Raw genomic sequence first — 18,037 nt, 5'->3', positions numbered from 1 at the left:
TGTGTGAATTGTGAGGCACATTCAGGGTGTGATTTGATTGGGAGGGGGGCGGTGGTTTCCCGGGCTCTGCTTTACGCAAAATGACTTAAAAAAACTCGGTCTAAGCACTTCAGAACATAAGATCAGTTACTTGATGTGACTACTCAGAACCAGCGAAGAGGACAACTGAGGGCTCGGGATCACATCAGCAACTTGGTTGTAGCGAGTCCCCCGCCTCCATCTTATATTCTAAAAGTAGGGTATGTTGGAAAACGTGGATTGAGAATTGATTAGCAGTTTGCTACGCATGTGGACTGGCGGAGCAATACTGGTGTTCTTTTCAGAAAAGAGACTAATATTGCAGATAGCAGACTGTTTGGTTCAAATTGCATGTACTGCTAACAATTAATAAGAGACCTTGCATCTACAAGCTTCTTGTCCAACATTGACTGCAAGCTAACAAGATAACAATGCTGTGGACCAGAAGGGGCCAGGCTCTAAGACTTTTTGGAATATAAAGCATAAAGGAGGGACTGCTGTTGGACCCAAAGGTTCACAGGGAGAATAAGAGATAATGCCAGTGGACTCAAAGGGTCTCAGGCAAAACTGAGAGATATGAACAAGGAGGATGACAAAAGCTAGATGTATGGACCTTTTGGGGCACCACCAGGGGTCTGAAGAATGCACTGAGTTCAGAGGTCGTCACACTAGACTACACACACAGACACACACACACACACACACACAGACACACACACTAAATTAAATATATGGTAACAGAATAATGTGTTGTACCTTTGCTATTGGTTAAATGTCAGAGAAAGAGGAGGTGGACCATCTATACAGAAGGGTATTTAATGTCATGCAAAAATTGTAAGAACGAGTATTCTGTTTGTACTGTACCTGGGACCAGACTCCCTGCATATTTCAATAAACCTAACAACTGACTGAAGAAAAGGACTCTACATTTTCTTGAATCTACTTACTCACCATCCTTTTTTTTAAGTTACATCAATGATTATCTTGTTTTATTTATATTAATCGATTAAATGGTTGAATCGATTGTATGGAAATGTAAATGAAGATATAACTACAAATACATTTATGAATATATTCATGTTATTATTAATGATCAATCAGATACCTAGCCTAATAAATACGTAACTAAAGTATTTGTATTTTTTAAAATTGTTAAATGTAATAAATAGCCCAATAATAATAGCTTGTTATATGTATTAGAAGTCTATGTATATGTGTATAATATATAAAATATGGGGTCCTGTTTGGGAATGCTTCCGTTAAGATATACAGAGAGGACTACAATCTAAATGGAGGGATCTACTTTCTGTTACATATAAATATCATGTTTTAAAATCAGCCTTCCAGTGAAAAAAGAATGGATATTGAACACCTGACCCATGTTCTGACAAGGCTTTCCAGCACACACTGCTTAACTGGTACAGAAGGTGGGTTGCTGAGGATTCAAAAGTTAACTGAAACAACCTAATGATATTTTTTAGACGTTTAGAAGAGTCACTGTCATAAATGGATTAGAAAGATCTATAAAGTTCATGGATTGATTGATTGTAATGCTTGTGTAACATATTAGTTGTCTCCTTTCAATGATCTCATTACTTAGGGAACCCCTAAAGGGATATGGTGCAAATTAAATAGGGAGGCTACTATCTCATGCACAGGACTTGCTATCTCGAGCACAAGATATTATAGCAAGTCGTGAGCACGAGAGTAGCCTCCCATGTTAATTTTTACACCATGTACTTTTATGAGTTCCGTACATTTACTATGCCACACATACATCAAACTTATTTTCCAGCATCTCAAACACGTTTTTGTGTCCTTCATAAACAAAAAACAAATCCAAAAAAACCCCACTCCAGATGTGTTAATATTTTAATTAGCTTTTCCAATTCACATATAATTCTATGACAACATGAAAACAACCATGGTAGTTCTGGTTTTAGACCTCACTTCACCTGCCCACTGGTGACTACACATGTTGTCTGAAGTGAACCCACTTACTGTACCAGTTAAGCAATGTGTGCTGGAAAGCGTTGTCAGAACATTGGTCAGGTAAGGGCGTAGTGGCGGCCTTACATGACAATTTCCTGTCTTTTCCGGAATTGTAAGCTCTTACCATCAAGTAAAACATATTTTTTTTGTGCTTAAATATATATATATCTATATATATAGATATATATATATGGTTCGATGATTACCTATTTGATAAGGGTGCGGATTCTCCTCTCAGAAAAACAACTAAGTTTCCAAGAAAAGTTAGCTTTAAAAACACCACGCACACCCTAAAGCAGGTTAAACTATTATGCCACACTATCAGTCCCTCCCTACTACAGTATGTTTAATGTCAACACTTATTTTTCATCAGAAATATTACTCATTGTAGTACTGTACTACATTACTGAAACACCCCAGGTTAGGTGACAATTCCAGTGACAATGGGAAAGGTAAATCTGTTTTTGTTATTCTTACAAACCTAATTAACAGAATGTAGCTCAATGTCTTTAAACTTGTTTATTTGTGATATTTTGTAACATTTTTTTTATTTCAAATTATTAAATAAAATGCAATTATTAGATGTCCTTTATTCAGCATAAACTTACATAAATGTAGATCTGCCATTATTTGTACATTCAAATTTGAAGCCTATCAAGCTGATTAATGTACCACTATTTAAAAAAACCTGCTGCTGTTAAAACGGATTAATGCAAATGGCATAATGACATTGTATTCTGTAACGTATAAAATAAACATTTACAAAAATAATGTTACATTTTGTGCATTTTACTTTCTGCTTTACATATATTTCTGAATAAACATTAGAAACGTGTTTCAGTCTTGTATTTAGATAAACCAGGTACATATCTGGGATTACTTGTATTTAGATAAACCAGGTACATATCTGTGATCATGATATAGAACAATACAATCCTGTAGGCAATTACGTTTAAATTAAACATCAGAGTCAGTTTCATGGTTAATTGCTACTGACAATCCTTTGTAATAGTCAAGCAGTGCAGTGCCGTGCTCATGTGTGATTTTCACAGTTCTATCTGTCATGAGCCGGTTGCTGGAAGGAGGTGTGAGTTTCTGGGCAGCGTCACATGTCTCTGCCTTCACAGATACGGAAGAGGCGGAGAAGGAGACTCCCGTCATTGAGGTAACACAAACATTCAGTGGAAAATACATCGGCGGACCTTTAAATCCAACCATTGAATTTTTTGTTTCTCAAAAACCGTGTTATGGATTACAGTCTTTTCTGGATACATCATTGCAATTTGTGAGACCTAATAATCAGACAAGGATATTCTTCTGTTATAAAGGTAACATTCATTACATCTATTTTTCTCGCCTGTCAGTTGATAGTGTCTCACAGGTAGTGTCTGTGTTGTCGGTGTCTAGCTTCCTACAATTTGCAGGGAATGTGCAAGATTTTCATATTTGGGCCTTTTTTTAAAATATGCATGTCTCTCTATGCATGTCACATTTTATTACAGCGTAGCATGTTTGATGTGAAGATACGTGGCAGTCAGCCCACAAATAAGGAGCAAGAAGGTACATGAATTATATGTACAGTATGTGTGTACATTAACGATCATGTGTGCAGGAGAATTCAGTGCAATGTGTGGGAATATTACGAGTCAAGACACATTTTGACACAATCTTATTTATTAATAACTATATATATATATATATATATATATATATATATATATATATATAATGTGTGTGGTCATTGTTTTACAATATAACATGTTCTGTTTAGGTTGACATCCATTATTTAACAGTTTCCCTCTGTGTTTATGAAACAAGGAAGAGGCTTTTTATGCGACTAGCAAGTGTTGTGTGTGGTGTTTATTTATTTATTTATTTATTTATTTATTTATTTATTTTAAATAAGCTGACTTTAAAGCTGTTTTGAACATAGAAGTACTGGAGCTTGAGGCAATTATTTTATGCAAATATGTGCTGCTGCAGTTTAGCTTCCTAAACATTGCACGAGGTAAATTAAGCACCTAGGGTTCTTTGCAATGTTAATCACTCTGCTGAAGATTTCGCTTCTGTGGAATCAGTCAGTGGTATGAAACAAGTTCGGCTCGCGGAAAAAAAAGGAAACGCGAATTTGTCTTTAAACTAGGAACTTTACAGTCTTGTAATGAACATTCTATTCTGACATAATTAGAATTGTTGAAAAATGACAGGTTTGTTGCACTGCCTTTACTTTTCATTTACCCTGTTCACATATTTATAACAGTGTAGGGCCAGAAAGTGGTACACCATCATAATGTGGTACACTATCAAGTACTTTTAATGCACGTGCCAGTTTATGTACCAGTTCTTTTTCAATATGCAATGTGCAGTAATAAAGTATTGAATAGGCTACTATGCTTGTTTTAAATATATATATATATATATATATATATATATATATATATATATATATATATATATATATATATTTCAGAACCATTGTTGTGTTCACTGTGTTCCCTCATTTAAACATATTAATATCATATATAATCATTGAATTAAATGAGGTGTATACCAATCAATCGATCAATGTTTATTGTATATAGCGCCTTTCATGGTGGACCACCATCACACAGCGCTTTACTAGGTAGTGAGGAACAATGCATAGTACATTAAACAATGAAATACAGGGCATAGTACATTAAATACAAACAGTAAAAAAAAGCATGCTGTCTGTGTGTACTGTATACGAAGGTCTCAACATTGCATATGTTTTGTTGGCTATAGTTAGATAATAAAGTTTGGAGATACAATAGTGTTTGTAGCATACCTCTTCACTCTATACAGGAATGTTACCATGATAATGTAAGCAGTGTTAATATGTACAGTTGACCCGGGCTCGAATGCAGGGGTTCCCAAACTTTTTTTGCTGCACCCCCCTTCAGAGATTTTTTTTTTGCTGCAGCCCCCCTTCTAGTAAACAGTACAATATTTAGAAAAATATGATTTTCCTAAAATAACATAAATACCTATCTGTGCTAAATTCCAGTCTACCTCTCGCTCTCACTGAGACAGCCTCTGTCATTCACTCCGTTGCACTCTCACTGAGACAGCCTCTGTCACTCACTCCGTTGCACTCTCACTGAGACAGCCTCTGTCACTCACTCCGTTGCACTCTCACTGAGACAGCCTCTGTCACTCACTCCTATTTATTTCTTTGCATTAAAGCCACGCCCTCCATCGGGGCAGCAGTGTGGAGTAGTGGTTAGGGCTCTGGTCTCTTGACTGGAGGGTCGTGGGTTCAATCCTCGGTGGGGGACACTGCTGCTGTACCCTTGAGCAAGGTACTTTACCTAGATTGCTCCAGTAAAAACCCAACTGTATAAATGGGTAATTGTATGTAAAAATAATGTAATTGTATATAAAAATAATGTAATTGTATGTAAAAATAATGTGATATCTTGTAACAATTGTAAGTCGCCCTGGATAAGGGCGTCTGCTAAGAAATAAATAATAATAATAATCCACCATCACCAATCCCAGACATGCCATTCAGATCCCAATTTCCCGCCAGTATTCTTAGGGTACAAATAAATGTCCAGGATTGCTGAACCTGGACAGACTGGCACCAGCAAAACATTATGCAATACAGAGACAAAAAAGACAAACAATAAGTCCTGCAATGATGGAAATCGCCGGGTCGTTGCACTGTTATAGCGTGCTGTAGGCGCTACCAGGATACAGTGCAGCTGGGACAATGGCAAAGGTGCAACATTTAAATAAGCAACTAATCTTTAATAAATATATATAAGATGGATTGAATTAACATCAATACGTAGTCACTTATTCTCATTCTTCATTCCACATTTAAATGAGAAAGCAAGGACGTGGAGGATTTAAAAGCCCATTTAATTGTTTCACAGCCAAGGCCTGTAAATGAAACTGATTGTACTATTATTATTACAGTATTGTTATTACAGTATACCTTTTATTTATATCACAGTCTGGTTTTACTAGTAGTAATGTCCCTAGTGCTTTTAATTTATGATCATTGAAATTTCAATTTGTTTCTGTTTGTAAAATAAAAGGTATACTGTATTAACAATACTACAATAATAATAGTAATAAAATCAGTTTAATTGACAGTGTTTTTCTGTGATACAACTAAATGAGCTTTTAAATCCTCCAAGTCCTTACTATCGCATTTAAAAACGGAATAACGATCGAGAAAACAAGGGTGCAACACTTTAAGTGACTAGTCTTTATTAATGTTAATGCAATTACGAATAGTAATTGTAATGTTTGTCCAGCATAATTTTTTTTTATTATAACTTTATAAAATATTTATTTAATAAAATGTTTCACCCTCGTTTGTCCGTTTATAAATTGCAGGTATATTTCACCCCCCCAATGAACAAAACCAGCCGCCACTGCACTTTCAAATGAAGGAGGGCTGGTCGACAGAGTCGCTGAGCTACGATAGGTCTGAAACGACACAAGCTCTGTGGAAGGGGATTGGTCAGATTTAACATGATCCCTGCCAAGGTAGTTGATTGAGTCAATCATCCTGGAGGCCCACCGAGAGTCTGCCATTTACAGCAGAGCTTTTACAATCACCAGGAAGTCAGGAAAATGTATTTTCCAGTCGGGTATTGGCTCCCTAATAACCTTGTCATGCCCCTCGCAAGGGCCGTGCCCCACAGTTGGAAAAGCTCTGCTCTAATGGTATAAAAGTGTCATTTAGTGTGACTAAGTGCCATTCGCTTTTCATCAGGGAAGTCTAGTGGGTATATTGTGCAGAGTACAAAAAGTGAGACAGGAGTTGCTAAAGTAAAAAAAAAATACTCCAAATTAACATGTATTTATACTAAAGTAATACACAAATAACTACAAAAGATTTAGAAGCGAGTAGTTTTTCGAGATTTATGATTATACTGTAAATCACTTTCACGAATCAGCCCCCAAATGTAGTCTCCCATCATGTTCTTGTTATACTGTCCTTGGTAGCAGCGTTCAAAGTCCAGTATATCCTGGTGGAAGCGCTCGCCTTGCTCCTCCGAGTACGCTCCCATGTTCTCCTTGAATTTATCAAGATGAGCATCAAGGATATGGACTTTGAGGGACATCCTACAGCCCATTGTGCCGTAGTTCTTCACCAGAGTCTCAACCAGCTCCACATAGTTTTCGGCCTTGTGATTGCCCAGGAAGCCCCGAACCACTGCGACAAAGCTGTTCTAAGCCGCTTTCTCCTTACTAGTGAGCTTCTTGGGGAATTCATTGCACTCCAGGATCTTCTTTATCTGTGGTCCGACGAAGACACTGGCTTTGACCTTTGCCTCAGACAGCTTAGGGAAGAAGTCTTGAAGGTACTTGAAGGCTGCCGACTCCTTATCTAGAGCTCTGACAAATTGTTTCATAAGGCCCAATTTGATGTGCAGTGGTGGCATCAGCACCTTCCGGGGGTCCACCAGTGGCTCCCACTTGACGTTGTTCCTCCCCACAGAGAACTCGGTCCGCTGTGGCCAGTCCCGCCTGTGGTAGTGCGCCTTGGTGTCCCTGCTGTCCCAAAGGCAAAGATAGCAGGGAAACTTGGTAAAACCGCCTTGGAGACCCATCAGGAATGCCACCATTTTGAAGTCTCCTATGACCTTGATGCCATCTCAGAAAAATGCAGATATGTATCCACTTAGGCAGCTGGAACTAAACTGAACTGGTGGGCTTAAGGCCCCTGTATTTATACTACTATTTATATTACTGGAAAGTTCTAGAAGTTACTCCAAGTTTACTCAGCACTGAATCTATCTGGAATGTTCTGGAAAATAGGTAAATTTCAAAATATCACTGTCCTGGTCACAAAAGCAAAGTTTGTGGGGAATAATAGCCATTTTCTATACTTTTGAGGCATAAGCAATTAGGAAATAACACTTACTACCCAGGAACCAAAAAAAAAAAAAAAAAATTGTTACAGTGTAATAATAATAAAAAACCCTGTCTGGACTCCACTTGAAGAATTGCTGGGAACTATGCTACTATGTGCCATTTGCAAGAAATAGGCTCAGGGAGTCTCCTCATCAGAATAAACACAGCATGCCACGAATAGATAAAAGGTGATTACCATTAATTAAAATAAATAAAAAAGGTAATATTTTTAGCAGATCTTTAGTTTTGTTTTTTTCCTGGATTTGACTTTTGTTTAAACAACGTTTGGATCAGTATACTCGGAGCACATTGCATTTGTAAAATGCAGTTATTTTTCAGTAGAATAAGTAAAATATGCAGGGGCGATGGGTAGAACAGTCAAGAAAAAATGCATGAAAAGCATTTATTAACCAGCTAACACAGGGCTGGAAGCGATCGGCAGAAACAAACAAAAATACTGCTCAGTTATCATTGTGATCTTGCACTTAAAATACATTCTTTATCTTATCTTATCTTATCTCTTATGATAATAATTTAAAAAGTGGCACCTTTTTAAAATGATATCTCTAGCCATACAAGGCTCTAATTAAGGGCATGTTGATTCAGAAGTGCTGTGATTGACCACAAACAAGACAAACCCACACAATTATATATGTTTACAATTTTAGATAACCCAATGTGTTGTTCATCAGTAAAAGTCACATAAATTTACAGAATTGTGAAAAAAATGAACTTTAAAGGCCAAACTCAGTAGATGGTACCCCTTTCAAATGGGCGTTTCCTTGTTTTCTGAGCTAAAATCATTTGTGCATGCCTGGGCAAGCACAGTACATGGTCTACCATGTTTTAATGCATACTGCAAAATAACACCACACCGGTATCGTTGCGGAACAGTATTGCGGTGTCTGTTCACACTACAGTTATATTTGGTGCTACCCCTGCTACAGACGTGTAGTTGTGAAGTGAAGTTTTCAGAAATATTCCAATGGCAGTTGCATACTTAAAATCATGTTTTTTTTGTGCCAGACACATTTATTTATTTATTTATTTGTCAGATGGAATTGGCAATAGGAACTGTAGTTAGTAGTATCTTCCCCGAATTGCAAAGGTAAGCTATCAATAATCGAGGAGTAGAAATCATTACAGTCACTAACATTTGATTATTCTCCCTCTAGCTGTCATTTCAAATGTCACATTAAGCATGGTACCTTACTGTGCTGATTTGGAAGATTGACAGCCACAACATGTCAAATCCCAGATCACTTTAGAAAAATGCTTTTACCCGGGATTGGAGGACTTGGCATATCATCTGCACTCTGACCTGGTGTGCATCTGTTACATGTGAGATTCTGAGGATTGGGGTCAGGAGAGTATGCCAGAGACAGAAAAGCCAAGGGGGAAGAAGGGAACAGTTGCCTGTTGGATTATTTTTATGGAGTACAAAGAGATAAAGGGGAGGATTTGCACAGTAATTTACAATGTAGTCTGGGACACTGAAATTCTATTTAAAATGACTTTGATTAACATAAAAATAATTCCGACTATTGAATAATAAAAAGGAACTGATAATTCAGGTCAGTACTCTGGAGCTGGTTGCAATAAACACGTAAATTGGACTTGCCTCCCAAGTCGGGACTGAAATCCACCCCCAAGTCAGACTTGAAAATAGGTATGGTTGCAATATGTGAAGCTGGAATTGAGAACTGGTGTAAGTCAGACTTACTTTTCAAGCCTGGGTAGGAAGCGGCTGGAAGTCAGACTTAATATTTCAAATCAGTTATTCTAAAATGATCAACGATGTCAAGACTTGTATTTATTGTATCTATGCACAAAGCACTGCGAAGAGAACACATTTTTAGAGGCAGAACACGTTTTTTAGACATTTATAATAATTTCAAATGATATTCTCCTTTTTGCTTAACCGCCTGCCATATAGGTTTGTCTGGCGCCAGGAGTAGTAAAAATTGAAATTAGGCAAGCCGAAAAAATAATCCATCAGTGTGACTGAAGCTTGTCATTTTAGTTGACCGTGATGGACTGATTATTCAAATCCATAATTTTAAAACTTTAATATTTCATAAAAGATTGATCTGCTAGATATGCAATACATTTGTACACTTCCACTCTCATGTAATTAGGTTTCCTTTTAAACTGGTAGACCCAAGATGACAGAAGTCTTGAGAAAAACCTTTAAGAATCCCATGGGTTCCTTATTCATTATATTAGAAGGCTAGAGTTTCCAAGAGTTGCTGTAAAAGCTTGGAGCATTGAGACATTATCTACTGTGGCTAATGAAATGTACAAGACAGTGATTACATAATTGATTTTTGTTTTTAAACACTGCCATTTTCAAGTAGTTTCTACATATTTCTTTATTATTGTTATACAAAAATATTTCAGGATATTGTTTTAGAACATTTAATTATAGAATACTTTAATTTCTTACCATATCCTGTTGTACATGTAAGTCAAGAAACAAATAAAGTTTACAATGTAGACTGAGTTTACCTTGTGAATCAGTTGGCTCTTACATGGCAAGCCTTATTTGGCGTTCTAAAAAATCTTTGATAGATGAAGTGGTAGCCGTATCAGTCCAGAGACGATAGACAAAGAGGAGATGTGATACCTTTTGTTGGACTAACTGAACAATAATTAATCACAAGCTTTGAAGACCTCAAAGGTCTCTTCTTCAGGTGAATGTAGGAAAGGTGACATCAGAACTTTAACATAAATAGTCAATTTTGAATCACTACAATTGTAATGTAAGGCAACAAGCTGTGTTGAAAAAAAAAAACAGGATGTGTGGCCATATAATAAACTATGACAAAATAAATAAATTACTGTATATGAATAAAATGGAAATAAACAAATAATTGGAACAGTACATAACAATTTATGGAAATAAATAATAGTAAACAAAATAACAAAAATGAAATTTAAAAAATAATCAATTTTATATATATATATAATATATAATTACAGTCAACCTCGGTTAACGTGACACCCCATGGGGATATCATTTAGTGTCGACTTATCCAAGGTGTTGAGTTAACCCCGGGTGCACATGAGCCATGGCATTAACATGCATATAACAGAACTCGCACAATTACAGTATTACAGTATTTACAAGTTTATTTGTAAACAGTTGAAAGAACTGCAGTGATTGAATCCATTTCAGTATACAGTACTGTACAAACTCAGTACAACTTGTATAGTTTGATTGAAATGAGAATTAGTAAAATAACTACAGTGTTACTTTTACAAAAACAGTCCAACCACAAACTGTGCACAAATTAACTACTTTTAGTTAGTGGCTTGTACTGTCTAATTTGACATCTTAAATAGCAAGCGTTAACAAATGTACATTATACAGAATGAATAAAAACAATAAGAAACAACTTACAGTTTCACACAGAAATCAAACATTGTCGATTGTTTCGCATGCAAAAACACACACTTTGAAAGTTCGGCTGACAAGCTTGTTATCCCGAATAACCTGAGCTTTAAAGCTAATTGAACGAGAACTCATTTTTCGCTTCTCACTCATTATGAAATGACACTGTAACCAGCTGCACTTTGTAGTTGTGAATGGATGAACGATTTGTTTCCAGTCAGAGGTCAGTCACGTGAAACTATAGTGTCAGGTTATCCACTGATCTTTTTAATAATCCCTTCTGTACCTGTAATAAGTACTGAGTTACGAGTAAAGCATGGGGTCAATTTAAAAAATGAAGAGGCAGGCTGCATATACTTTATATATAGAGAAAATTCGGGACCAAGACTGTCTGTTGAATTAAGAGAAGGTGTCCAGTTATCCACCAGTCGAATTAACCAAGGTTGACTATATATATATATATATATATATATATATATATATATATATATATATATATATATATATATATATATATATACACACACTACCGGTCAAAAGTTTTAGAACCATTTTTCCAGTTTTTATTGAAATTTAAGCAGTTCAAGTCCAGTGAATAACCTGAACTGGTACAAAGGTAAGCGGTAAACTGCCAGAGGTTAAAAAAAAAAGTTTAGGTTACCAAAAACTGAAAAATAATGTATATTTCAGCTGTTGTTAACCCTTTTTCAGGGTTAACAACAGCTGTTATGCAGCAATGGAAGTAAATTAAGCCTTGAAAGTTGATGCTAACAATTCCTACAGGTGTCCCAACTTTTGTTGATTACTTACAAACCCTCTGTCTATATAAAAGCAGTGTTGGAACAGACTGTGTTACTACACCGTCTTAAGCATTATTTGGACAGTATTGTACTGCAGGAAGTAGTATATTGCTCTCATAATGGCGAGAAAAAGGCAATTAACAAAGGAAGACAGACAGACCATTATAACCCTTAAAAGTGTAGGTCTTTCCTTTAGAGAAATTGCAAAGAAAGCCAAGGTGTCAGTGAGTACAGTTTCCTACACCATCAAAAGGCACTTGGAAACTGGAGGAAACTCTGACAGGAAGCGATCTGGCAGACCCAAAGCCACAACAGAATCAGAAGACAAGTTTGTTAGAGTCAATAGCTTGTGTGATAGGCGGCTCACAGGACAACAGCTTCAAGCACAGCTTAACACTGGATGAAGTAAGCAAGTCTCAGTTTCAACTGTGAAGAGAAGACTTCGAGCTGCAGATTTGACAGGTCGAGTGGCAGTAAGAAAGCCATTGCTAAGATGGCAAAATAAGAAAAATAGGCTTGCCTGGGCCATGAAGCACTGCCAGTGGACTACTGAAGACTGGAAGAAGGTCTTATGGACCGATGAATCAAAATTTGAAATCTTCAGTTCATCACACAGGGTTTTTGTACGCTGTCGAGTAGGCGAAAGGATGGTTCCTCGGTGTGTGACACCATCTGTCAAACATGGAGGGGGAAGCGTGATGGTCTGGGGCTCTTTTGCTGGATCCAGAGTCGGTGTCTTGCACAGAGTGGCACCCTGAACCAAAACTGCTACCACAGCATTTTGCAGCGCCATGCAATGCCCTCTGGTATACGCCTAGTTGGTCAGGGGTTCATCCTACAGCAAGATAATGACCCAAAACATACCTCCAGGCTATGTCAGAACTACCTTAGAAGAAAAGAACAAGACGGTAGGCTTCAAATCATGGAATGGTCAGCACAGTCTCCAGACTTAAACCCCATCGAGCTGGTTTGGGATGGACTGGACAGAAAGGTGAAAGCAAAGCAACCTACAAGTGCAACACATTTGTGGGAACTTCTGCAACAGTGTTGGGAAGAACGTTCCGAACAATATTTGATTTCCATTGTAGAAAGAAAGCCACGAGTGTGTTCGGCTGTTATATCTGCAAAAGGTGGCTACTTTGAGTAAAAAATGTAGATTAAATTTTGTTAAACAAAACGATTCTGTAACGGTGGATGAGCGGTGACGTCACGGCAGAAGCAGGAAGGGAAAACTGACACCAGGTACTGCAGTTCAAAAAGGCTTGCGCCGTTTTAATTCAAAAACAAATATTTTAAACACAAAAACACTTGGGCTCACAGAGCAAAATAAAAGGGTAAACAAAAAACAAATCTCTGACACAAAATAAATAATACGATCCCAGGTCAGGCTGGGCAGTTGCTGTCACTGTTCCTGGAATCTTTTTAAATCACGTTTCGTTTCTCTCCACTCTCGCTCCTCACTAACACCCACACCCGGAGCTAGAGAGCTGCAGGCTTTTTATAACAGGTGACCATTTAGCAACAAATTAAATCCCGATTTAGCAACAAATTAAATCACTTAATTAATTCGGGAGATGGCCACCTTCTGCACGAGTTTTAATTATGTTGCGGATGGGGCTACCCATCCACGCTAAACAAAACAAACCGGCTACGCCGTCAAAATACAAAACAGTAAAACACACGGCGCTCGCCGACATAAATACAATAAATCATCAAAATAAACAAACACAAAATAACACAGGGGCGGAGGGGGAACCCTCATTCTGAAAATAAAACAAACAAACACATATCAATAAGCAGGGCTTACTACCGCCCTGCTACAGATTCCATGATTTCTTTTTTATCTCCAATTGTTTATTTGTTCCACGCTTTAATTGCAGAGTACATTGAGACATTAAACTGCGTAAATTTCAATAAAAACTGGAAAAATGGAGGTGTTCTAAAACTTTTGACCGGTAGTGTGTGTGTGTGTATGTATATATATATATATATATATATATATATATATATATATATATATAATATATATATATATATAATATATATATATATAATCATCATACAATTTGACTCGCAAATGTTGGATGTACATTCCAGATGTACAGTAAGAAGCATAGCAGACCGCAAAAAACAAAAATCTTTTACTGGTAAAATGAAACTCGATGCGGTGGACAGAGTAAGAAAAGGTGAAATGCAAGCAGCAGTTTCAAGAGATATAAATGTTCCAGAATATACATTGCGTAGATGGCTAAAAGACAAAGAAAAATGATGGTTTTCTTGATAGGATTGTCTCCAAAGAGGGCTGGTCTAGGGAATGGGCTGCTGTGAGAGTGCAAGACTGTTTGTTGTTTTTGGTGTGGCCCAGGCTAATGGGCTGGGAATAATTGTCCCTTTAAACCGTGGATTCGAGTACCTGCAAATTGTATGTGTCTGCTTCCTTCAATTTCCACCGTGCGCAACAATATTAATTTGGCTTGTGAGCATTGTAAATCATTTCAGGAACAAAAATGCCAATATTCATTATAAGGTGAAACACAATTTACATGGTCTATACAGTAACGATTACTGTACTATATTATTATTATTCTTGTTTTGTGAGTCAGCTTTTATTAGGGAGCTCCCCTAAATCCCTTGTTTAGAAAGATACAAGCTATTAATGCTTGTGACAGAGTAGCCATCTGCCGTGTGGATGCGTGTATTCGCTGACAGGCAGGAGATCGAGGTTGAAGTTGATACGCCCCGCAGGCGAACAGGATTTAATTTACATATTGTAGCACTGAACTGCTGGGTTTCCAGGATATAATGAGACAGACAACAGCTGTGGTTCAAAAGCCGTATGAAACCACTGTATCTATTATTTTTTTTAGTTTTTAGTGAACAATGGCTCTCATTCCTCTCCTCTCACTCACAAACTCAACCTCTCTTAACTCTCTCTCAATTCTCCCGCCGCCAGATCCACTTCTTTCAAACTGTCATCTCCTCACACACACCCGTCCCTCCCCCTTCCTCGCTCATTGGTCCAACACTCCCTATATCTGACTGCTCATACCAGACCTGTTTCCACCCCCCTCAGTGACGCACGCGTACACAGGCAGTCTTTCAGCTGTAGTCACACATGGCACCAAAACACACAGAACGCTAACAGATCTCAACAAGAATAACACAGTTTACAAACACACATTATTTACAGAGTACTCCCATCCTCTTCTCCAGTCCATAATCGGGTCCATTCCCACATTGGCCCCAGGTTTTTGAAGCAATGTTGCATTGTTTGCTGACTGACAGAGTTCCAAGCATGCTTTAGCAAGCGCACAGCATCTAACAGAGACATTTTATTTACACTGAATTTTCGTGTTGCTGCTCATCGCTTTTCTCTTTCCAGCCATGCTTGCTGTTGCAGTCAGTGCTGTTTTTTCAAACTGTAAATAAGCTTGACACTGCGTACAGGGATTAAATAGCCAAAGTACAGTACAGAGGTAATCACTCAGTAATGAGGTGCAAACAGCGGATTGTTCGATCTGTCAAGCTTTTTTTACTACAGTAAATTGCTGCCTATTTATTGAAATCTATATGAATGGCAAGGTAACAAGGTGAAAACATCTGATTTGTAGATTAGTAAGAGTGATTACTACAGTATAAGAAGTGAGCTTGTTACTTAAATCTATGTGATGGCATATAACGAGATCCAAACAGCTGAGTTTGCCCGAAATGTATGGGGTGCTTAACACAGTATAAATGATGCCTTTGTTATTGAAATCAATGGGAATGGCAAACAGGAAACACTATGGGTCAATTGCAACAAACTGAAAGCAGCGTACTACAAACCCCAGGGTGTCGGATTCAACAACATTACTGGGGAGTTGGTTCCAGACCCTCACAATTCTCTGAGTAAAAAAGTGCCTCCTATTCTGTTCTGAATCATTTTGGCATGCGTCACAAATCTCTGTCTATTTGCTTAGTTTTAGTGTCTCATTGGTTGAGCAATGAGAGAAGGCTTTGTGCAATATGAAAACAGTGGTAGTAATGTTATTTTCTTTAGTGTGGCAAAACTATCTGAAACTATCTGAATACCTGTTGTCAGAGCAATAGCATTTTTTATTTTTTTTAATCTTCCAAAACACCAGATTTTTGTCTCCAGTTTATTGTAGAAAGTCTTGGGAAGTTGAGAGGGGCTACTGTATGTTTTAAAATGAGAAACAGTTTGGGTTTTATTGAGAGGAATGGTAGTTCCTCGTACAAGTTAGAAAAACTTGGCGGAACTGCAAAGACTCTCTATACAGCACCAAGAGTTTTGCTGTTTTGACCATGTTGCAGCGGCAAAACTAAATAAAACTTAGAAGTATCATTCCACTTTAAACAAAGTTTTAATCTTTCTTAGATCGAATGTGAAAAAAAACCAAAACGTAAATACCTCTTATACACACTGAGATATAAGTCGTCAAACTTAGATAAAATTTGTCATTCTTCTTTATCATCATCATCATCATCACCATCAGTCGGCTCAGTCACGCATTGAATGAAACATTGGCAACCTCAATTGGACTGAGCATTACGACCAATGACGCCATACTTGTTGTTATTGAATAATTAGAAACAAACTGGATAAAATCATTGTACAGGATGGACTATGAGAGCTGTTTTGGGGGTTTTGACTCCTGTTTGGTTGTTGTTGCTGCTGAGGGGTCACTGACAGGTTTCGGGGCTGCCTGAGGAACTTAACCGAACTGAAACGTAACTAAACAAACTGAATCGAACTGTGCGCTGTGCGAGACGCTGGGGGGACTTGTCATTGAAGGGAAGGTTTCTTTCTGTATTTTATTTATTATTTTATTGTATTTGCTTGTGTTTATCTTTTTGCTGGGTTACGTGCAATAACATACTGATAAGTGTGGACATTCAAATCTGTTACCTACCTCATAGTGCATGTATTGTTGTTCTTAAACAAATAACCAGGTTTGCAAGTACTGCTGAAACGCCCGGAATAGTCTATGAACTACTGATAATTGGGCTTGCTTAAATACAACTTTTACTGCTGCTACTATGTCCTGAATGGTTTATGAATTACTGATACAATAACCTGGGTTTAAACCGTAATGTTAACTGGTTGTTAATACGCACTGAATGGTTTATGAATTACTAATATAATAGAATCTAGTTTTAATGTAATATTGACTGCTGCTAATATACACCGGCTGGGTATGAAATGTTGATATAATATAACCTGGTTTCTAAACGTAATATTAATTGATGCTGATTTGCACTGAATAGTTTATGGAGCCAGGAAAATACAGACGTGCTCAAATTTGTTGGTACCCCTCCACAAAAAACGAAGAATGCACAATTTTCTCTGAAATAACTTGAAACTGACAAAAGTAATTGGCATCCACCATTGTTTATTCCATATTTAATAGAAATCAGACTTTGCTTTTGATTTTTTATTCAACATAATATTGTAAATAATAAAACAAATGAAAATGGCATGGACAAAAATGATGGGACCGCTAACCTAATATTTTGTTGCACAACCTTTAGAGGCAATCACTGCAATCAAACGTTTTCTGTAGCTCTCAATGAGACTTCTGCACCTGTTAACAGCTAGTTTGGCCCACTCTTCCTGAGCAAACTGCTCCAGCTGTCTCACGTTTCATGGGTGCCTTCTCCAGACTGCAAGTTTCAGCTCTTTCCATAGATGTTCGATAGGATTCAGATCAGGACTCATAGAAGGCCACTTCAGAATAGTCCAATGTTTTGTTCTTATCCATTCTTGGGTGCTTTTAGCTGTGTGTTTTGGGTCATTATCCTGTTGGAGGACCCATGACCTGCGACTGAGACAGAGCTTTCTGACACTGGGCAGTACGTTTCGCTCCAGAATGCCTTGATAGTCTTGAGATTTCATTGTGCCCTGCACAGATTCAAGGCACCCTGTGCCAGACGCAGC

The 18,037-nt window shown here is 37.5% G+C and overlaps 1 protein-coding gene across 5 annotated transcripts in view; it reads left to right on the top strand.

Moving 5' to 3' along the window:
• Nucleotides 1–3,071: 3,071 nt before the first annotated feature.
• The window catches only part of LOC117409687 (serine-rich coiled-coil domain-containing protein 1-like), a 667,826-nt gene continuing 652,860 nt past the window's right edge, over nt 3,072–18,037 (top strand). For 2 of the 5 annotated variants that reach the window (XM_034905803.2, XM_034905798.2), the window contains exon 1: nt 3,072–3,338. The gene's annotated coding sequence lies outside the window, so the exon portion shown is untranslated. The remainder of the gene's footprint in view (nt 3,339–18,037) is intronic. The other 3 variants (XM_058996863.1, XM_058996874.1, XM_034905808.2) reach the window with 3 other exon arrangements.

The sequence above is a fragment of the Acipenser ruthenus genome, chromosome 2, assembly GCF_902713425.1.
Source record: "Acipenser ruthenus chromosome 2, fAciRut3.2 maternal haplotype, whole genome shotgun sequence".
NCBI classification, from domain to species: domain Eukaryota; kingdom Metazoa; phylum Chordata; class Actinopteri; order Acipenseriformes; family Acipenseridae; genus Acipenser; species Acipenser ruthenus.
This window is presented reverse-complemented; position numbering and strand designations above follow the sequence as displayed.